At 43.1% G+C, this 23,212-nt stretch overlaps 1 protein-coding gene and 2 long non-coding RNA genes across 19 annotated transcripts in view; 1 reads left to right on the top strand and 2 right to left on the bottom strand.

Moving 5' to 3' along the window:
• RC3H1 (ring finger and CCCH-type domains 1) overlaps positions 1–16,311 on the bottom strand; it is a 52,649-nt gene extending 36,338 nt beyond the window's left edge. For 12 of the 17 annotated variants that reach the window (XM_015869548.3, XM_015869556.3, XM_015869559.3 and 9 more), the window contains exon 1: positions 16,114–16,311. The gene's annotated coding sequence lies outside the window, so the exon portion shown is untranslated. Of the gene's footprint in view, positions 1–2,255; positions 2,392–16,113 lie in introns of those variants that run through there. The other 5 variants (XM_015869550.3, XM_085510936.1, XM_085510937.1 and 2 more) reach the window with 2 other exon arrangements.
• Positions 16,312–16,433: 122 nt separating this feature from the next.
• On the top strand, positions 16,434–22,064 carry LOC146758981 (uncharacterized). Its single transcript, XR_014932589.1, has 3 exons — positions 16,434–16,561; positions 19,843–19,916; positions 21,956–22,064. It is a non-coding gene; the product is annotated as an uncharacterized LOC146758981 (long non-coding RNA).
• On the bottom strand, positions 20,005–21,186 carry LOC116653740 (uncharacterized). Its single transcript, XR_014932587.1, has 3 exons — positions 21,078–21,186; positions 20,636–20,680; positions 20,005–20,138 (listed from the first exon to the last, which is right to left on the bottom strand). It is a non-coding gene; the product is annotated as an uncharacterized LOC116653740 (long non-coding RNA).
• Positions 22,065–23,212: the final 1,148 nt, after the last annotated feature.

The raw sequence follows: 23,212 nt of genomic DNA, 5'->3' as shown, positions 1-23,212 counted from the left end.
GTGTGTGTGCAGGCTGGCCCTGAACTAAGCTTTCCACAGCTGCCCATGTACATGGCTTTGGTCTCACTGCTGGGTCCTCATCCACAGCACCAAGCAGAATCATGCACTGAAATACAACATAAATACCACCCAGAATCACCACAGGCAGATGGTGCATCAGTAACAACTGAGCTGGGTAAGAGATGTCTCTTTGCAAGCTTTGCAACTTGTTACTACCCTGAAAACAATGGGAAACAAAGTACCCTCCAACTAACAGGTGAGAAAACAGAAGCTACAATAAAACAGGAGAAATGAGACAGTTTCATACACCTCCCCAGAATTATTCCATGAGTATGAATCCTCCTGGGGAAACCTTCACTGCAACCCTTCAGGAAGACAAACCCACATAAAAACAAAAGGCCTCTCCCCATAACATTTGGACTTTTTAACTCATCCCTTCCATTCTCTTTCCCACTTTAACTCATAATATTGTATGCATACACACACACACATCTATACACAAACACGCTTCTTTAAACGTGACGGAGGAAAATAAAGAGATGCCAGAAAAAACAGATTAGAAAACACGCTGTCAGATAGAAGGCACTGCTCCCTACTTACACTTCATATAGGGATTCCTGTTTGCTCTTTAGCCCCACATCTCAGGCCAAAGAGCCAGTACACCTGCCTGGAAATTAGTTCCATCTATTTCAGTTGCTAGTACTGTTTGATGCTGTACCACACAGCTATTCTACTCTAAACAGAGGTAACAGCCTCCTTCTTCCATTTCAGTCTTAGCACTGGAAACATCAGGCTGCAATGAGACCCGTGACCCCTCTCCCCTTGGGCACTGCCACCAAGATCTGCTCAGGCTTCAGGGAGAGCTGGCACTGCTCTGTCACTGCCAGCACTGCAAGGAAGTGGCTCCCACCCAGCAGTGCAGTGCAGGGCCCCTTGCACACAACCAGCAAGCTCTGCAGATCCAACCCTCAAAATTAGGATGTTTTCAAACTCAAGAATGCCTCATAGCATTATCGACTGGCGTCAAGTTTCAGACACGATGACACGTTGGGAAAACTCACTTCTGCTTTCAGTTAAAATCCAACTCCCTTTAAATGGCACTGCCCAAGTCCTTCCCCACAGCTCTAAGTACCAGCGTCCCCCACAAACACGGTGCAGGGCCCGACCTGTCTGAGCACAGCCCCATCACAGCCCCATCACGTGCGCTGCGTCACGCACAGCCCGCAACAATCACACTATGTCAGCTGGAGGCAGATGACTCAGCACCCCACAGCCACTGCTCCTGCACATGCAGGATATGCATCACCCAACAGGGACTACCTGCTCCACCGTTCCTCCATCTCTCTTTATGGCATCTCTCTAAGCTTTCCTACCCTGACGGCATCAGCTTTGGGATGTTCATGGGTCAAAATTCTGGATACTAGTAACGTTTCTTGCCAGCTCTTCTTTGCTGTGTTATTTTTGCTGAGACTTAGAAACAAAACAAGCAGAACTTCCTGCACCAATGAATGTCCATGTAAGCCTATTTAGTGCAAAGCTTAATGCAAAAGCAGCTCCTCGCTGCCAAAACAAACAGAGCTGTGCCAACCGATCTGTTCAAGCAAATACGGCTCTTGGCTGATCTATAGTTTAATCTAATAAAGCATACACCGCATCATTAATTTGTTCAAAGGCTCTCACTGCTCAGCAGTAATGAAACAATTCTGAGAAAGAGCAACCTGGCCTAAGGCACAGGACTGGTTCCATGCTACACTAATAAACCTCTGAAGCTCCAGATGAAAAACAAATCAACCCAAATGAAGGGAACAGGTAACAGTGAACCACCTATTTGATAAGAGGAAGCAGATGTATACGGCACAGCCCAACCCAGCAACTGCCACACAAACACCCCAACACTCACCCACGGCTCGCAACATAACACTTTAACACGTCCTGAATTTCATTTTAGGGAAAAAACTGACAAGCTGACCCCTGGGCAACGCCGACCAGCCACAAGTGACCAGTTGTTTATACAGACAAGGCTGTTCCCAACAGATACACTGAAGCCACACACACTAACAGCACACACAATCACCCAGACAGGCTGCGCAACAGGACAAGCACTGGCCAGCATTCTCTATATCTAGTTCCACAGAAAAGCCTCTGGGGAAATAAAAGAAAAAAAAGAAAGGAAAAAAAAAAAAAAAAGAAGGAAAAGAGAAGCAGAAAGCCCATGGCTCACCACAGAAGGGAATACAGAAGAAAAAGCTCCTTACCTCTGCCTGGGGAGCTCCATGAACAACACTAAACACAATACGCTCAGAAGACTGTTTCCAACAGGCTGAGCTTTCCCCCTCTAGTCTTTGCTCTCTGAAACTCTGCTGCACACCCTCAAGTGACGCCAAGTGCTTCACTTCCTCATTCCTGCTCTGCTGCACGCATGCCCAGCCTGCCCGCTCCCACCACTTGCCCTCTGCAACACAACGCAGGGATTCCCACCCCAATCGAATCCCAGAAGCCCGTGTGTAACACCTTCCCATCCTTCTTTCCAACCCACAGACAAACCTACAGGCTCCAGAGACATAAAGCCTCATAGAAAAATAATACTAGCAAATTATGAACACCATTGTAATTCTGTACCAAAAGCACTGAAGCTCAGTTAAACCGGACCCAAGGTTTGCTCTCTCTTGTCCTCAGTAATATATTTGAACAACGAAGGCTTTCATTCAAAATTATCTCATTGGGACATCTGTAAAGTTCCTTGGGAAAATGGGGCCATTTAAGGTCGAGACATTATAGTCATGCAACTTCCTGGCTTGTCACAGCACAAGGGAGAAGGGTGGAGGAATAACACATCTCTATTCAAGTACCTCCCCTACAGGGAACCTAAACCCAATTTGCAATGATTTACACTTCACACATCCTGCAAGGCAAGAGTTGATGTCTTCCTATGGACTATAACACCAAAAGCACTTTAAAGGCAGTGTGCATGGAAAGGAAGCCCCTGCTCACACTGCCCCACATCACACTCCTGCACATGGCCCCAGCAGTGCAGTGTCAGGGAAGGCACACGTGTCTACCTTTGGAACTCCTGGGTGGTATCAGACATCTCTTACAGCTCATTTAAAAGAAAGGGGAAGCAGCGACCAACCCTTAACAGCAAATGGTTTCATGGCCTATTACCCAGGAAAAATTTTCTACCGATCATAAGGAACCTCAAACCCACAGATGATTAAAGCCAGGGAATTAAGAGCAGACAAGCAGGTCCAGAACGCATTCGCTTCTAATTAAAAGTTCTTGCATATTTCAATGCAAATGACTATCGACAGCAGCACAGTGATTAAACCAGAACTATAAATAATAATAATAGAATAAAATCAGGGGAGAATCAGTCAGATTAACAGCAAAAAGCACTTGAAATAACCACAGCAGCTTTCAGAATGCAGCCTTAGGTTCAGCTAGACACAACACATCAACAGTCACCAGCTCTGCTCTCCAGAAGTAATGGTAACGAACCACTTCTTAATCCAGAAGCAGAGCCATGTTTGACGAGCTGCCTTCTGAACACACCAATACAAGAATGGCCAACACTAATCTGCTCCCAAGAGCTAATGCTGAAGCAATCCAGGATTGTTCTCTCCTATGATATTTTGCAGAACTTACACAAAAGCCTACACTGCTGCAGATACACATAACCATCTACTCCTATATATAAATGCAACCTTTTAATAAACACATATGCAGAAACACAGCTGGGCAGCAACTACACTGATAGAGCATTTCAAGTGAAACAGGGCAACAAAGCAGCCACACAAACAGCTCACCAGAAAAGTAACCTAAGCTACAGGAGGCTCAAAAGAGACAGAGATTGAAAGCAGGTAGTAAGCTGCAGGTGGTAAATACTTCAGCTGATGGGCATAGAACAGGAAGGTGAGCCTTAACTTGCTAAAGAGAAACATTTTTTTCAATATATCTTCTAGCAATTTCAAATATCAAAGGCAATGCCATCGGCAACCAGCATCTGCTAGTGAGAACAGACTGGAAGGAGCAGTCCTTGAGAGCAGCTCGGCAGAGAAGAACCTGGGGGTCCTGATGGATGAAAAACTTAATATGATCCAGCAGTGTGCTCTTGCAGCTCGGAAAGCAAATGGGATCCTGGGCTCTACCAGAAGAGGAGTGGCCAGCACGGACAGAGAGGTGACTGTCCCTCTCTATACTGCTCATGTGAGGCCCCATCTGGAGTAATGTGTCCACAGTAACCCACAGTATAAGACAGGGAGCTGTTGGAGAGAGTCCAGAGGAGGGACCACAGTGATGATCAGAGGGTTGGAGCACCTCCTCTACGAAGGCAGCCTGAGGGAGCCAGGCTTGTTCAGCCTGGAGAAAAGAAGGCTGTGTGGTGACCTCATTGCAGCCTTCTAGGACCTAAAGGAAGACTATAAACAGGAGGAGTGTCAACTGTTTGAAATGGTAGATAACAGCAGGACAAGGTGGGGGGGTTAAGTTGAAGGAGGGAAGATTTAGGGTGGGTATCAGGGGGAAGTTCCTAACTATGAGAATGGTGATGTGCTGGAACAGGCTGCCCAGAGAGGCCGTGGATGCCCCAACCCTGGAGGTGTTCAAGGCCAGGTTGGATGGGGCCCTGGGCAGCCTGGTCTGGTATTAAATGTGCAGGTTGGTGGCCCTGCCTCTTGGTGGGGGCTGTGGGGGTTGGAGATTTATGATCCTTGTGGTCCCTTCCAACCCAGCCATTCTGGGTTTTGAAAATCTGGATTTCCTCTTGAGCTTTCTTACCCCTCCCTCCCAGTCCCTTTGACTTGGAGCTAGTTTTTCATCTCATTCAGTAGGTGCCACCCCCATTTTAAAAGCAGATAACAGCCTCATGTTAATAACTGTTTACATAACAGGAGTCTCTAATAAACCTTTGGTTACTGTATTTACCTCCAAATGCTGTTTAATTCCAAAGAGTGCATTTAAACATCAAAAAGATCTTTTAAATAAAAGCACCAAGTAAAACAAAGTTATGAATTTTTAAACAGAAACCTATGGAAGCACTGCGTACCTGTCTGTGTTTTAATCCATGAGTTGCTTTTATAATCAAAAGAAGGGATCTCCTCTTTTCTGCTGTATACAAAACAAACTCTAGACTACTGTGATGTTATTTCAAAGGGCAATGGAGCACCTAGTGCACTGGCATGCTTTTCACTATAGCAGGAATTCCTTAAGAGGTTGGATTTTTTACTCCCTATTCTGCTAGCAGACTGAGGAGATGCCAATGGAGTGGTATCTGAATTTCCCCCATTTTTCTCCCTGCTTGCAGCACAAGCCTCCCTGCATTTGCCACGCCAAGAGCTGAAAGGAGCACTGTTAGAAGCTGTTGACTGAAAATACCCACATTGTAAACAAAGACCAAATCACAGCCTCAGCCTACAGACAGGATCCTCCAGCTCAGGTCTAACAGCTGCAGCAACAGAACCTTATCTCCACTAAGACACCAGATAATTATCTGTGCTGCTCACTAGCTAAAAAGGGCTAACCATCTTATCCCTGTGAGGACAGAATCACACAGACTTACATTTTAACTCTGCAATCAATGAAGACAGATAATTAAATATACTAAATAAAGCTTTTTTGTGTTTTCAATGCAGCTTCATGTACAGCTTACGCTGGGACAAATCAGAACCACTTCATAGCAAAGCAGCAGCACCACTGCCCAGCACTATCACACTGCTCCTATGTCCCAGCTCTACACTTCACACAGCTGTCTCATCTATACCAGGGACTTTATTCTGTCAAAACCAAATCCCTTTCTGTCCCATGTCAGCTCCTTACAGACTCCAAAGCTGCTTCAGCTTGGTTAATTGGTCAAGAAGTCCTGAAAGCATAAAGGAAAGAGGGAAGGAGAAGGGGACCAACTGCAAGCCACATTTTGCATCAGTGCAGTTTTATGAAGTTTTTAGATGCAATTTTGTGAGCAGGACAAGGCCAACAGGCCTTAAAAGTATGGCTTATTTAATGAAATCTATTTTAAAGTACTAGCTTTTTAAAACTATATATGTAAACTGTACTAAACCCTAGCATTGAGAATAGCAGGCTGGCATGATGAAAAGAGCTGAAATGGAATGCAGAACACAACTAATGGAATTGTTCCTTTAGGAAGGTAGAAGCAATCATGTGAATGTTCCAGTAGCTAGCAGAAAAAGAGGTCAATGAGACCAAACTTAGCCAGATACCCCCTTCTGGCAACCCCTGCAGTAGCTTTGCTGATAATAACAGGCAGAATATCCAGATAAAGAATGTAAGTTTCACAGATGAGTACTGTGCTTGTTTCCGTGACACAGGCTGCAATTGCATCTCATTAACCACACCACCCAGTCTACACTGGGGCTCTGGTGTCATCCAAGGTTAAGCAGCAGCTCCTTGCAGTAATGGCAGGGAGCCTGGAGAGTTTCAGCTCTGTTGCAACTGTTGGATGAAAAAAAAATAATAATAAAAAATGACAACAATAAAAGAGTCAAACGAACTGTTCCAAGGTTTGCTCCATGCCTGAGCACAGTTTTGTTATAAAAAAGTTAAACACTGTTCAACAACAGAAAAACCTGCTCAACATTTCCAAGCAGCTTTAAATTACCACGTATACGCAGCTTAAAAGACTTCATAGCAGTAGGAGAGTCACAGCACCTTTGCTGAAAAGCAGGTTAATTCAGGTACTTCTGACTCACGGTGTAATTGAGCCTGATCTGCTTTAAATGCTACTGGCATCTGGTGATTCAATTTGTAGAATTGCTAAAAAGAGCAATCCCAGAGGCCAGAAATAGCCTGGGGCAAACTACAACTTGTGGTATTTCACCTAACTTGCAATTATTAAACAAAACCTCATACTTTTTTCCTTTTTTCTTCTTTACTTTTTTGCTTTGCTGTAAGTCTCACCTTCCCCATTTATAAATAGTGCCTCTTCTTCGCAGCTTTGTTCAGATTATTAAAAACAATACTTGTGTGGTTCTGGCGAGTGGAAACAAGCAGGTGTAAGTCTCAGCATTTCCATTGACTGCTTAGTCCTATCCAACAAATGGCATTTCAGAGCTAAACCACAATAAAAAAGAACACTACTTCTTAAATACACCAAACCATATAAGACAGCCTTGTACAAAGAAAAACCAAAAGCCCTCCAACATCCCAGGCATCCTCCTATCAGTAATGGATGAGAGATGTGTAACTCTTTGGCAGGAGCCTGAATTCAGATAGGAACAAAAGAGAATGACATATCCTGTTAATAAGGGTTTTGAATTATAAACCCAGTTGTAAAGGTTTAAAGTTACATAACTTGAAAATAATCCAAGCAAAAGGGCAAAACATAATCCCAGGAAGTTACCTATTAAAATTCCATTGCCAACTTGGTGATTTTTGCAACACCAGCCTTGTAAATGCAGTTCTGCTACAGACACACACTTCTTTTAGAAGAAAATGATCTTATTTACTGCTTACTTAGCACAGAACTGATGCAAGTGGAGCAACCCATGGAAAATAATTCTCTCATTCTCAGTTGACACCATTGTTATGTATTACAAGATTTGTTCATCTCTGAAAACTTACTACAACCATGTTTTAGCAGCATCAGCAACAAGACAAAACTAAGAAATACACAGGACGCTTCATCTCTCACATACCACTGCCCTAATCCTAGCAGTACAAAGTATGGAACTCCTCATAGCATGCTGAACTAGTAGTTTTTAAGAGCAAAGAGGAAGGTTCTGTTAATGAATCTGACTCTGGAAGAAAACCAGAGTAGCTCTTTGGTCTGACATCCCTGTAATTCAATGGGGTGTTTTGGTTCCTGCTAAGAATCGTCTTCCTGAAGTGGCTGCAGCCCAATAGCTCCTAACACTGACTGTTGGAGCCCACACACAGCTGCCTCTAACACATCCACTGAAGCTATTACACTCGGGCTGGGAATTACTTTCTTTAATACACAAAGCCTGATAGAACCACATCATTTCAATGTATTTATTAGCATACTTTAGTCACTGGATTTCCACAGGCTTGCTGTCAATTCTTATTCTACAACGACAGCACTCAAACCAGCTCATCACATCAACATGACTGATTTTATTCCCACTCTTCAAAATCTACACTAGTCCATTAACGTTTCAGAACTGATCAATGAAGCATCGCTGCTGCCCACTGCTCCTCCTGAAGGCTCCCAGTTACTGTCACATAAGCTGGCAGGTGAAGGTCCAAGGTTTTTTCCCTCTCTCCTGGGACAAAGCGAGGGGATTAGACAGCTTCCACTGTTATTTAGCAGACAACTTCATGTATTATTCAAGGGAAGACACAATGGAATGTGGTTTTAATTCAGATTTTACATAAGAGAAGCTACACCTGCGGTAGTTTCTGTGCCTGGTGAGCAACACTGCCACCACACCCCATTCCTGTCACACAGTGCTAAGGACATTCACACCATTATCTCCCGAATGCCCAAGTGTTGAGCTCACCTACCAGGTATTTTTGCGGCAACCTTCTACCAGGTATGCCTGGAAATCATCTAAATCACACCCAGGCTTCAGCTTGACAGAGATCAAGTTACTCTATTCTAAATTGAGCTAGTGAATCCAGAAAGCCACATATAGATGGCTGTGATGGTGTAATTGCTCCCAAGGAGCACACCCAGATACATCCCCACCCAGTGCCCGTGTGTGGTTTTGTTAGAAACAGTTGACTGAGAAGTTCCACTGAGAAAGGAACTGACCAGAAAAGCCAACTGCAGCCTGTTGTTTGCTGAACCCACGTAAACCTTCAGACTCCAAAACACAGGGGTGGAAATGTTTAATATCTATGAACTGTAACGCAGAGGCTTTGATGCTTAACGTTGAATAATTCTACTCCCTTATTTCTGATACACCTGGTACAGGAATAAATGCTAGAAGAAATACAGCCTGAAAGTGGTTTGCTGGTTTTTATGTCATTTTAATAGTTTTATTTTTCCTTGTTCCTTTTTGCAAATGCTGTAGAAAGGAAACAAAACACAGCGAGTTATGGAGATGTACAAATCTTGCCACATATTCCTCCCCCTCTGGAAGCTTCTCTGCAGTAACTACGGTGCTTGGGGAGATCAGCCTCAATAATTCTGGTAATAACTGGGAAAAAGGGAGCACTCCTGTTCTCATCTGAAGTCAGCCCTTATCAGCAGCTCTCAAAGCACAACGCCAAAACAGAAATGTTATTAGCAAAACTCAAGCAGGCAATTGAAGGTGACATTTTAAAGCACAAGTCCTTAATTTGAAAAGTACCAATTGAACTGTGCCTTTCTGCTTTCTGGTACACTTTGCCCACAGAGCCGTTTTTTAAAGCCACAGTTATCAACGTGAAACTCGTTATTCAGATCCTGAACACAAACATGCCCTTAAATCTGGCAAACAGAACAGATGATTCAGAGGAGAAAAACACAGGGAAATACAAAGGACGCCCTCCCCAAGTCAGAAAACGGCTCTCTGCAAAGTGCAATGCACAGAACTCAGCAGCATACAAAGGTATCACAGAAGTAACACCTTCAGGTAACCGCCACAATGTGACAGAGCACATATACAACAGATTAATAATATGCAGAAGCATAATAATATGCACAAGACAAGCTCAAGCTGTTCTGTAGAATTCAATAGCAGCTGGCAACAAAGTGGTCATATAAAACAGTCTGGATTAATGCAGGCAACTAAAGTCTAACCAACACTCACTTTACCCCACAACATTCTCTTTCTGCTTGTTGTATGCATCACCTACAGATTAGTCATAGTATCCAGGCTTCCATCTTAAAGGAGGTTAAACAAGGGAGAGTAAAGTTACAATTCACCACTTTAACTGAACTGTGAGGTTCTCGCAGCACCACTAAGATCTCTTTTAATTAATTCTACAGGAGGCCTTTTCACGCAGTTAAATAGGAATGAGTCACAAACAGGAAGGGCAGCCTGAATTGCAGCCTCTCATCTAACTTACCAGCTCATTCCAACAAGCCAGTTTAACCTAACTTATTTTTATCTTTCACATTCACAGGAACAGCCAGAGTAGTCACAAGGGAGCAGGCCATGAACAATGCTTCCCAATTTCTCACTGGTTCCAGAGGAAGCAAGGACATTTTGGGAGACCATAGCGAAGATCAGGAACAAGAAGTCCCATGGCCGCTCCATTATGCAAACAACCCATCCTGGATCATCAAAGCAGTAAAATTACTAAGCAATACGCCATCTCTGTTACCTTCATTAACTGGCTGAATTGAATACTGGCTCAGAACAGAACAAAAACAAAGCGCTTGGGAGGAAAGTAGGTAATAACTGAGAAAGATCATGAAAGACAATGTTAATGAATGCTAATGTCTACCCACATTGATACAGATGACCAACGCCAGTTTCAGTACCACAATTTATCATTTTTAATTTGATTAATTCATGCTGCTGTTCACAACAGGGCATTCTGTCAATTCAATGTTTCACTTGGGAGCACCTGAGCTCCTCTGACAAGACTAAAAAACTCAACCGACCACCATCTAAAGCAGATCTTTTAATTGCTCTAGAATACTCAAAAAATATCAATCTAGGCAAGCTTGAAGGAAGCCACAAAACACACCATGAAAGCTGAGATGATGCTTCATTCATTGAGGGGGTAGGCTGAGAATTGCTTCACAGCATGTAGACGCTCTTCCTTTCCTCCACATGAAGCAGAACAGCAGTTTGGTGTTTTTTATCTCCTCACAATACCTGGAAGACCCAAATGTGGCACAAATTTCAAGTCTGATTTTGTAAAATGTCTGTTTTGGTCCTTTTAAAGCCACAAACCATCACAAGCAAAGAAAAACGCTCCACTGGGCTCATCAGGAGAACGTCTTCTGTTCAGAAATGGGATGTAATTAACATTAGGTCTGTGTAACTGCCAGTATTATGAATGGTCATTAAATGACGATTATGCAGTGTGTCATAGTTCAGAGAGCCATGTAAGCTACCAAGCTCGCTTTCTGCTATTTCTTTTGAATTAGTGGTTGATAGTCTCAAGGTCTTCAGTTCTTGCGTCTTGGCATGCAGTTAGAAATAGGGCACAGAGCACTTCAGCCTTCCTGTACTGTGAGTACCAGACTCGACAGATACAAATGCTGGATAAGGAACTCGTAGCACTTTCCTTTGTTTGCACAGTTCCAAACACCAAATAGTACCTGAAGGACTTCTATTCCAAATTGATAACAAAGGAAAGGGGGGGGGAGGGAGAGAGGGGAAAGAAGCCAAAGCATGTGACTTACAGGACAAGCAAGAGTCAACAACTAAAGGTCTCATTTAACTCTCACTTTTAAAGGAAACGATAAGGGATTTATGTCACACAAACTTTGTATTAAGACACAGAACAGTTACTGATTCATGTACAACTGCTACACACAAAGAGGAGTAGGTCAGCATGAATAACATCTATACTAAAAACAAAGCACAAAGAATGAGAAATGCTACTGAACAGAGGGAGTGTTGCAAATAAGCTGGTTTATTAATAAGTAACTAATTAAAACCATCCCCGTTGGCACCAATTTCGATTAATCCACTTTGTAATACCTTCCTTCAACCTGACTCCTTTCGCCTCCGAAGACAGCTCTTAAATCTGAGTTGGAGACCAGAATTGCCTGCCATAGTTTATCAAAAATAATTAGTTTGCAGGTCCCTGAAGACCTTCAGTGCATACTAAGGAGATACTGTGCCACCAGCTGATCAACCAGAAGCTTGTAACAAACAACAGATTTAAAACCAACCACACCTCAACCTTCAAAGCTTAACCTGGCAGGATTTTAGCATCCTGTCAAGTCATGCCATTTGGAAAGCCTGGACTGCTTATTCAATGTAACAACCTGCCTTTAAGCAGTAGTTAAGAAAGCATCGATTCTAAGAACACTTATTAAACCAACCCGGCAAAACAGTGCAATAAATCAGGCTTTGTTAAAACAAAAGTAAACCACACCAAAAGGAATGAGGAATGTCCTACAGGATGCAGGCTCTCCCAGAGCAGCAGGTATTTCAGTTAGTGCAGCTATCCACACACTTGATGTCATCAATAGTCCTGTAGCTGAAGAAGTGCAATCATAGTGCAGCAGTCTCAGATCAGCACAACATTCCCCCCCTTGAAGTATTGGTGTAATTAAGGAATAGTGTCCTATGTGAAAGATAATGCTGTGAATTGGTGTGGAGGTGGCTATAGTGCAGCTTCTGGATATTCCAGTGACATCAAGGTTGGAATGAACTAATGAAAATTAACCCTCTTGCTTATGAAATGCTGAGCTCAGGACTCCTTACCGCAGCCTTACCCATTTTTGACTCAAACACTCCTTTCTGTTATGCCTCAAATGACAAAGTAATCCCATAATGCTACAATCTACCCCAAACAAACGCAAGACAGGCTCCTTCCCTTCTGCTACACTTGCAACACTTTTCAGTTTAATTGAATTCCTTCCATTTTGTAGGTTGCAAAACAGGATAAAACTAATTCTTCTGTCTGTCAAAATAAATCCTCTACTCTCGACTCCTCTTTCCTCCTTCTTACCATCTCTCGTGAGAAGATTTTGGTCTATGGCCTTACTGATTCCAACTAATGCCTCGTAAAACAGTGTATAGGCACAAAAGCAACACACAGTTTTTCTGGCCCATTCTACACGCGGCCCTTATGCTCTGAACAATCTGCTTCAGGTGTTAGTCTGTAAAAGATGTGCAGTGCTTTTTTTTCCCCCTCATGTGAACTAAAGTATTTAGATTTTCCAGTTGTCAATGGACAGTGCTGAAAAATGCAGCTAAACAAACGACGTGACATTCTTCATCTAAATAAGGCACCGGTTTCTTGTTCATGAGTGAAAGCTCGGGCCAGAGCCAGGAGCTGCCACCTCCACAGAGGTAACACAGGTAAAACCTGCTCTTGTGATGCTGATGGCCTTTCTATAGCCCACCTGCACAAACTATGTTGCTCACGTATACAACAAGCCACCCGTACCTGCCACAAGTCACCCCAGTCCACACATACCCACCTTCTTTCTTGCCACATTAAAACAGGAATCTCCAGGTAAATAAGAAACACGTTCAACTAACAACTCCAGTACAGTGGTGCAGCTCTTTGCAATACAAACTTGAAGAAACAATCCCAAAATGTTGATATTTCAAACTTAAAAGTCAGTTTCCTTTCTCACCGGTACAGCAGAATAAAGTTCTTACCATACAATAGCGATAGAAGTTATTCCCATAAACAAGTCTAAGCAGACAGCTGGTTTTTGTCAGCATATCTACTTACAACAACGTGATGGGGGCTTCCTCGCCTTCTTCCCAGTTACGCATTTCCACAAATAGAAAAAACACAATTCAGAGATCAGTTAGCCCTTTGAAATCTAATAGCATTTCAGCTTTTACTGCACTGCTAACTAAGGAATTGAAACTAATGCAGAAGATAATATCTGTCAGAAGCACTTCTTGAGAAAAACAAGTGGCCGAAGTAGGTGATGGGAACTGCAATCTATTCAGAACACACTGAGAACCGCCTCTGTACTGAAAGGAACAGAGGTAAATAGCTGTAGCTTTCTATCTCAGTTAATGTGAGTCTGTGGACTTCAGATTGCTCGGCTGTAATAAACCCCATCCAGAAGTAACCTTGAAGGTCACTCTGAAATTTCAGCTGGATTAGGACATCTATATAAAACCCTGTCACAACAGAAGGATAATATAGCTTTATTTCTGCATGCTAACTGAATACTCATTGCTAAACGCAGTTCAAGGCATTAGCTCCAAACCACAAATCTCCCACTGAGTTCGAGTTTTTTGGCCTAACAGCTCGGGGTTCTCCAACAAACAGCCATCCTCCAATCTGGGGTGTGCAGGGGGAGGGGATAACCCACAAACCATGGCTTTATCTGCCAAATGATTCACTGAATGCACTGCAGATAACAATCTGAAACAGGGAACAGACGTCTCCAAAAATTAACAACTTTCACAAAAGATTCTCTGCTTATAAGGTATCACACAGTGGCTGCTGCACAGCTATTTTGAGACACTGGGGATGTACATTTGTGAGTGTAAATGCAGATGAGTACTTGTTTTCTTTAAGCACCGTAAAAACATCCCCTTTGTAGCAATAGTTACTTAAGAGACACAGACCCCAAATAATTACTGATAGCAGACTCTGCATCATTGTTATCAAGGGTGATCATGGTCATCATCACCCAAGACCTCTGAATGAAATATGAAGAAATTCAGCCACCATTTCAATACACTCGCTTGCTGAATCTCGGAATCTGCAGTGCTTAATTCAACAAGATTAAGAGTGGTTGCCGCCCAGATTGATGATGAATCAGTGGCAACAGGGCAGAGAAAAAAATCCTGCTAATCTCTGTTCACCTGATCATGTACATACAGTAACACATACATCCTAAGCTGCCCTTCCATTAAGCCTTGACATATTGGTGTATGTAACTGCAGGATCCACGCATTTACCTGTCCACTGGAACACTTTAATATCTTTATAAGCATTCACTATATTACGAGCCTCTAAACCACTTTTCTTTTAAACTGGGTCAAATACCATATCGATCAAAAAACAAAAACCCCACAAAAACACAGAAAACACGCAAGTCACTTTGTTTCTCATCTCCATTAGTGTTAACGCTGCTCAGAAGTGACTGACAAGGACACCAAGACTCTGGTTGTCAAAGCAGACCACAACGACAGCACTTTCTCATTTCCAAGTTCCCCTCAAACCAACCCATCACTCTCTCTGCTTTGGCAGGAAGCAAAGCTATAAGAAGCTGCAGAGAAAAAGAAAGGTGACTACCTGATGAAGTATTTAATGTTAGTAGAAACCATAATTTCATATCCACATCATGTATGAATAGACTAAATAAAAGTCACATTCTATGGTTCTAGCACTGAAGCTGTCCATTGCACACACACTCCGAGGTGTATTTGTCCATTTACACAGGTAGGAAGGCTTTCATCAGCTTCATTGACTTCAAACACACAAATGCAGGCATTTACAATTTGCCAGCTAGCACCACTCTGCTCATAAGACTGAAAGGGAAAGAGAGGTCAGGAACAGGAAAAAATAGGTCAAGATCTGCATTGGAGTATTGGAGAGCTACCTAACAGCTCTGTGTGGGTCTATGGCACCAACGGAGCATAAACACAGACTCTGACAACTGCGTTTCTATTCCTAGCTGGGCCATCAGAAGACAGCGTTGCTAAAGCTGTTACAGAGATGAGAGCAGCTTTTGGCTCCTTTATCATTATTTTTTTTTCTATTTACTTTGGCCGTATCCCGTATAATACAAAACACACAGGATTTTCCATTCACGCTTGACTGAAATTAGAAAACAAGAGAGCAGCTCTTACATACAAAACAAGTACGTGCACGGAGAAATTCAGCTTTACCACTCACTAGCAAGGAAAAAACACACCGGTTCCCTGCTTGTAACATGGCACACGCCTCACAATGGCTTTGGCGGACAAAACCTTACACCGGGGCACTCCCAGCCACCGCAACTAGCTACAACGCAGTTACACCGCCTCCGTGCAGCCAGCCATAAACCCTACCCACTCTCGCCCTGCAATCCTAACGTAACACAGGATGAAAAAGCAGTGGAAATGCCCGCTGTTCGCTCTGCCCTTAGGGACGCAGACAAAAGGGCGACCGCGGGCTCGTCCCCAGCCGGGGGGCTCCTGCCTGGCAGCTGGGCCGCTCTTGCCGAGCCGAGCCAGAGCGACGCGGGGTCCGGTGTTGATCGTGCTCAGGCCCGCACGGCCCTCGGGAAGGGCGGCAGGAGACGCAGGCCGCGCACAAAGCCGCCGGCCCCTTCCCTCCCTCCCCTCCCTCCCCACCGCAGGCCGAGGCGACGCCGCCTGCCCCCACCCCCCCGGCCGGACCCAACCGGCGGGCCCTCCCTCCCCTCCCCCCTCTCCTCGGCGTCTCCCTCCCTCCCTCCCGGGGAGCTCGGAAATGGAGCCCGGCGAATCCTGAGGCCTACCCTGAGGCCTACCGAGGCGGGCGGGACACGGCCACCGGCCCGACCGCCCTCAACGGCCCCGCGCGGCCGGCCCCGCTGTCCGGCGCGGTGAAGGCAGAGGGACGCCACACTCACTCACTCACCACACGGGCCGGACTCCCGGCTGCAGCCTCCGGCCCCCTCAGCTGCGACACACGGGGGCGGCCGCGGCGCCCTCCGCCTCCTGCACCCACCGGCTCCGGGCTCCCCCCGCCGCCTCCCACCGCCCCGCCGCTACCCCATCCGCCGCCGCTGCAGCAGCGGCCATCTTGTGCGTCGGCTGCTCCCTGCGCGCTGCCGCCCGCCCCTTCCTGCGGCCGGCCCCCTGCAGGAGGAGGGAGAGGAGGAACCGGAGAAACAGCCGAGTCACGGGCCGGGCCCTGCTGGGCGACGGGCTGCCGGGCGGGGGAGCTGTCACTGCCGGCAGCTGGCGGCCGGGGCAGCGAAATGCTCTCTGCATTCTGTGCCTTTGGTTTGGTTTTGGATGTTTTTCCCCCGCTTCGTTCTTTCAGTTCATTTCGTCGTTCCCGGCGCTCACGCAGCCGCAGCAAGGTTGGTTCTTGGTTGTGTGGAGCTGGGAGCCCCTCAGGCTCTTGCCCGCCATTTTACCTCAGGCGGGGCGCGCTCCCGCTCTGCTCGGAGCCCCCCGGCATCGGCCTTACAGTTTGCGTTTTCTTCCTCAAAATAAAGTAAAAATATAAAGCTGTTCCCCTGCCAGGCTCTTTAAGATGTCTGTGCGCTGCTCTGCCCAGCAGGTCCACAGGAATGCACAGAGCTGGGCTTGCTGCTGGGAAGGTCCGCTATCCTCCACATAAAATAAGCTGGAGGTGTGCTGGGGATCCACCAAGCCGTCCTGTGGCACACAGTACTGGAGCTAGTTTGGTTACTGGAGAAATGTTGGAGTATTTTACACGTATTGACAACTGCTGCATTTAGTTAGCATAAATGGATGGACATCTACTCCCCAGAACATCTCAAAGCTATTGAACTTCAGGTTATTTCAGCATAGCATCAACTGGATTCTCTTGCCATGAAAGCGTGATCTGAGATATCAAATACAATTGAACTCATTCAAATTTGTGTACAGATGTGAGAACCAGCTCTGGGGTCACCGGCCCCATGATGTTCCCCAAAGATGTCCCTGTGTGGGTGCCCAGCTGGAGCCCCAGCATCTGCTTGGGGTTTGTTTAGTACAGCTCTTCATTCAGTGCTAAAACAGGCACTGACAGCTCATGTTGCTCTTCTAAAGGGTCTTACAGAGTTACATGCTGATACTTTTCCTGTTACTCCCCTTTTGGGAAAGGTTTGGTGTGTAACCCGCACAGTGAGGCGCATGCAGGATGCTGTACGTGGAATCCTGGCATTGCTAACCACTTTACACTTTACACTTTACTTTACAAGAAACATGCACTGCTCTGTCAGTTCAACATCCCAACAGCAGAGGACTGTGTGACCTTCATATGCCATTGAAGAAGCATGATGTCAGGTGAAGAATAACCAGGCTTAGAGTCAGGGCCTTGAGATAGCAACCTGCAAAAGGATGCAGGGTCACATCATGCAGACAGACCTGGAAACAAACACCTAGAGCTTCTTAGACAAAGGGGTTTGAGTTTGACAGTTTGACTTTCAGCTCATCTTTCTGTCTCTTTTATTAATTGCACATAGATTCATTGATCATTCTATCATTATGGTCATGTTGTAATACTTCCTACAGTGACACTAAGACCACTTGTTCATAATGACTGTGTAAATTTTGGAAGAGTCTGTCTTGAAGCACAATCTTTCGTATGACCAACTGGCAAATTGCAGCATGGTTAATGATAAAATCTGAATATTCATAATGCTATCTAATTAACCCCTCTGCTTGCAAACGAACTATGAAACAGTATGACTGCACATTATCCTAAGTAAATTTGAATACCTACTTAATTCTTAATTAATGTCTTATTATTAAGTACTTAACACATTACTATTAAGTAATGTCTTAATTAATTAATGGCTGAAGTTGCTAATATCTTGTTCAGACACAGAAGCCAGCACCATGAACTGAAATGGTAGGTATTCTCAACAACTTTTGTTTAAAGTTGAAGAAACCAGAAACAGTTGAGGTCTAAGGACATGCTCCTCCTGCCTAGTGGATATCAGGTGGTACAGAGTACATAATCCTAGTATTCTATTCAGTTGTGTTCTCAGTACTTCATTCAGGAGCCTTCTACCACTTCCTATAGTCAGTTCCCACATAAATTCCTGTCTATTGAAAGGATTTCATTTTCAGGTAGCTTCTGTTTGCCCTCAACATTTAATTCTATTACCACTTAGTAAACTCAGTTACCAGTACTTACTCGCTAACAACAATTTTCTGTATTACAACATAATCTACCACAGTACCACATTGTTTAGAGAAGTGGGATCTGGAATGACCTACGCTTATTAAGTAACACTGCAGAGATGACTGCTCTGAATTTCATAACCCATTTTAAATCCTCAGAGTAACACTTCCACATGATTCTTCTTTGTCCTGGATTTTAAAGGTTCTGAAATTTGTAGGTGAACTTGTTCCTTCTTTCCCCCACCCTCCACCCAGGAGTTGATCTCATGAGACAGCTAGTTTATTCTTAACATTCACTTTCTCCACTTATCCAGCATTATTTCCTATCTGATACATTGCATCAACATACAAAACACAAAATATTTACTTTCAGGATTACTGTTTTCAAATCTCATTTCAGCTTTTTAATTTTGCTGTCTTTTATCTCCACTTATTAGCTTCGATTCTACAATACCATGTACCAGTTTTCCATTTCATCGTTATCATTTTTGTTCCTCTCACCATTGAGATGCTGATGTTGGCACACTTCTAGGATCTTATGTTTGTGGCCAACCCAGTAGCCTTCAGATTCATTAGAAATGACTCCCTATACTAACCTACACAACTGAAATAGGTGAAATATCAATGCAACTGTGAAATAGTATCGTTTTGATTATTCAACCTATTTTAGTTTCCATATAAAATTGCAGTGCAGTAACAGTAGCCATCTTCATAAAGAAAGATTTTTAATGAGCTGGCAGTGTTTCAGTTTGCTATTTCAGTTACCTGCATGACCTATAAAGCTAATAATAATGGAAATTTTCTCATTTTGAAACATGTGATATCAAAATAAAAGGAAAGAATGAAATATCTTTTTCCAGCTGGCTTCAAGCATTAAAAAAATGTTCCTGTTATTTCACATATGCAAGACTCTTGCATGTATCATATCAAATAAAAGAGAACACTAGAGGAAATCTTCAGCATTTTCATGTGTTTGACCATAGGCATTAACAAAACCCAAAATTCCTGCTGTTTTATAAAATGCCACTGATAGAAGCAGAACACAGAAGCATGTCCTTCCAATGGTAAAGTTGGAAAGGTAAAAAATATTCATTAAAGAATATGCTGAATATCATCCAAATGAAAATTCAGATGCAACTCTCAGAACTAGTCATTTATGCCAATTGTAAAGTAATAAGAGGATGAAAACAAACTAAAGTATTCTACTGTGGAAGGGCATGCCCCATATCTTAACCATATTAACATATGAAGTTTGGATGTCATTTATACTGCAGAAGTGTTAGTGGTGTAATGAAATGTGAAGGGCATAAGTGTGATATTAATATTATCTCCATGAATGCTCATCTCTCTACCATTCAATTTATACAAGATAATACTGTGTAACTCTCCAAATGTTATCACGTTTGTTTAAAAACCTGCAAAACTTTCTACAGTTCTGTGATGTTATGTGTAACAGATTTGCAGGATATCAGAACAGTTAACATTTGTGTTTTCTGGTTGCTAGGAATGAAATAATCTTCATAAACATACACTGTGGCTTCATTTGGTGTTAAAATATAAGAAGGAATGGCAAGGAAGGTAAGAAACTTCCCTCTGATGATTTCTCAGGACAGGTTTCACTTCACTGTAGCATCTCATTATTCTCCTTCTCCCACTGACATTGAGGGATACTACAGACTGACTTGACTGACTTAGTAGAGTGTCACAGATTCTCTTGGTATTCCTCAGTGCCTTTCTGCATACTTTTCTTTGCTTGCTTTAACTGTGTATCTTCCAGTGTCATTCAGCACCATCTCTTCCCTGGCAGGAGGGAAAAACAAAACAAAAAACCCAATGCCTGGAAGCAATATAGGTAAAGTCAAGGTACAACAAGGACACAAACCCATTCTGAGGCTGTGGGGATATCAGAGATTCAGTGCTCACAGGACAGCGCAAGTTTAAGGCACTACAACATATTTGTCGTTTTGGTGCCCTCTGCTGAAGTAACCATCTGTTTGGCTTCTGAATCCTCCATGGTGAGGGCCAAGAGCCTATGTCAGGTGCCATCTGCTGCTACCCCTTTATCTTGCAGTTTAATTCCTTCTTATTTCCTTTCTATCTCAACAAAAAGCAGCATAAGTTTTTCCCTTGCTTCCTTTGGTGGTACTTTTGTTGTGAAATCTGTTCTCTTCCTTACCACCATTGCTGCACAGCAGTTTGCAACAACCTTTCCCTTGGAGTGGTGATGATGAGAATTAAGAAAATGACATTTTACAAGAAGGCTAACTTGCATATGTTTAAAACCAAAAACCACTTACAGCAGCCACATAATTTTTGTTCCTTTCTGGCAGATTCCTCATGTTCTGTAGAAGCAGAGGAAAAAGATAAGCGTGATACACTCAGCATGGGTTTTCTGCAGCAATTCAGTATCCTTGCTGAGCTGCCTGTGAAACCACAACCTTACTCTCACTTTGAAAGGGAAGCTAAATGTAGATGATGTCAAGCAACTGTTCAGGTTCACACAGCAAGCAGTAGCAAGATAAGGAATAAAACCCTGACACATGGTCTGGTCTCCTAACCACCAGACATCACCATGTCTTCCACACTTGCACAAGTTACAGTAATTGCGTGATGAGTAAGCTATTATCTGAGTCATTTTTCCAATTGATTTTCTAAGTTAGAGCACAAGTAAAAAGTGGGACTCCCTCACCTTTCTGTGGTTGCACAATAAAAAGAAAACAAACTGTTTCCAGGACTTACTTTGCCTTGTATCACTCGTAAAGACTGAAGCGTTGCTCTTGTTTGGTTTGAGAACATCCAACACACACCTTCCCAAGTGCATCTTCCAGCAAACAGAATTGTCAGTCCTTGTAGGAAAATGAAAGCAAAGGACCGAGTAAGCTTTAATACATTAATGATGTGTGTGTAAAGCATGTTTGGGTGGTATTTGCTGTTGTTGTTTGTTTTCTGAATTATTATGAGCAGGGCTATTAGTAGCTTCTGCTTTTTCAAATATCACAGATCTGAACTCTGGTAGTTTTTAAATCAGTGCTGTCTCAGGTCATTGCAGAGGGTCCTATATAAGATCTTATCTCACTGTTCTTGAAGAAGATGCTTATCAATTAAGTAACACAGAGCTGCAGTACACACTTTAGAGGCATTTTGCAGAATCATAATTTCAGAGGGAACATATTGAATTAGTTCAGGTAGGATGGGATTATTTTCTATGAGTTCATAGCTGTATGATTATTTGTTTAAGTCTTTTAGCAGGTTCTACATATCACAGCTAGAATTTCATAAGCAAATTCTATCAGACACAGAACATTACCTATTTATTTTCCTCTCCTAGTTTTAAGTTTATTGTCAAGGTATTATTTTTGTTTTTTTTCTGTCTTCCTACATACCAGTAAAAAGCTGTTACATAACACTCCAACACTACAGTCTGAGTGAGAAACACATATTTCTCTTAGTAAATTATTATCAAGTATTACACTATTAATCCTAAACTAGAAGGATTTTTCTAACTTAACATTCTGACTATGGACATTTATTTTATTGATGAAGTAAAAAGCTAAGTTGCTATCTTTTATCATAAGTAAAAATAAAAAGGATTTTTCTGACTTGTTTTTCTTTGGCAGGTTAAAGGCAGCAGTAACCTGCTGTGTCACATGATGCTGTCTACTTTCATTTGATGCAAGGAGAGAAAGGAGGAGGCATTCACAAAAGAAAAAAGAAATTCATAAAGGGAAATAGTAAGTTAAGTATGAAATAGTAACTAAATAGTGGAATTAGCTCTCATTAACATACAGGAAGGAATAGTATTTGTGGTTTGGCTAGTTAAGTACTTCTGATGTTATTTTTCTTCGTAAACTACTGAAATAATTGCTAAACAAGCAACAAAACAACCAAGAAAACCACAGCAATAAAAGGATCAGAACATACTCTGCAAACACAATCACAGATGTGGTTTGTATATAAGTTTATAAGGTGTTAAACTAATTTCATTTCAGAGTGAGTGCCATCAGATCTTGGACACTGGGGAGGATTAGTTTTGTGCTCATTGAGGCACCCAGAAGGCTACAGCATCAGCAGAAGTGAGAGCCTGCTAGCAAAGCCAACATATTTTACAAAGGGCACTTTCCATTCTGTTAGAGAAATTTCTCATTGCTATATGTAAAGCCAAAGCATCCCTAGTTATTTGTCTCCAATGCTTTTGGTTTTCTGGTGGTTTTGCTGGACAGACACATGAAAAGAGAAGTCAGAAAGAAAGAGGCAACACAAGGTGGAATGATACAAAGATAGTAACAGATATTCAAAAGGTTATTTATGGGGAAAAACTCACCAATATAGATGCCTTTGTTGGGAAATGCTGAGGCAATCTCCACCAAGAAGCAATCTTCAAGAAATTCTGCCTTAGTGGTAGTCAGCCCTTAAATGAGGTCTAGAGGAGGTGGAGTCAAGCTTCACCCCTTCCGGGAGCGCAGCTAAATTACTGTGATTACCAATTTCCCATACAGGTAATCATCTTGCTGTCTTCAGTCTCAATAACTTCTTTTCATCAGTCAGGTTTTGTTCGTTTATGCTGCAGTTTATTGCTGTTTCTCTTCAGCAGCAGCTTTTCTTACAAGCGTTTCTATTAGTTGGTATTCTGTTGGTTTCTATTGGAGTACACATAGTACTCTGCAAAGAAAAGGGAGTGGCCTTGTATGGGAAATTGATAATCACAGCCTGAACCTCTGATTAATCAGCTGAGGCAAGTGTGGGGTCAGCTGTGGGAGCACAGGTGAGAGTAATTTAGCTGTGCTCCCGGAAGGGGTGGAGCTTGACTCCATCTCTAGACCTCATTTAAGGGCTGACCACCACTAAGGCAGCATCTCTTGGAGATTGTTCCTTGG

The sequence above is a fragment of the Coturnix japonica genome, chromosome 11 (genome assembly GCF_054131305.1).
Source record: "Coturnix japonica strain WE chromosome 11, WE-NBRP24, whole genome shotgun sequence".
Lineage (NCBI taxonomy): Eukaryota > Metazoa > Chordata > Aves > Galliformes > Phasianidae > Coturnix > Coturnix japonica.
This window is presented reverse-complemented; position numbering and strand designations above follow the sequence as displayed.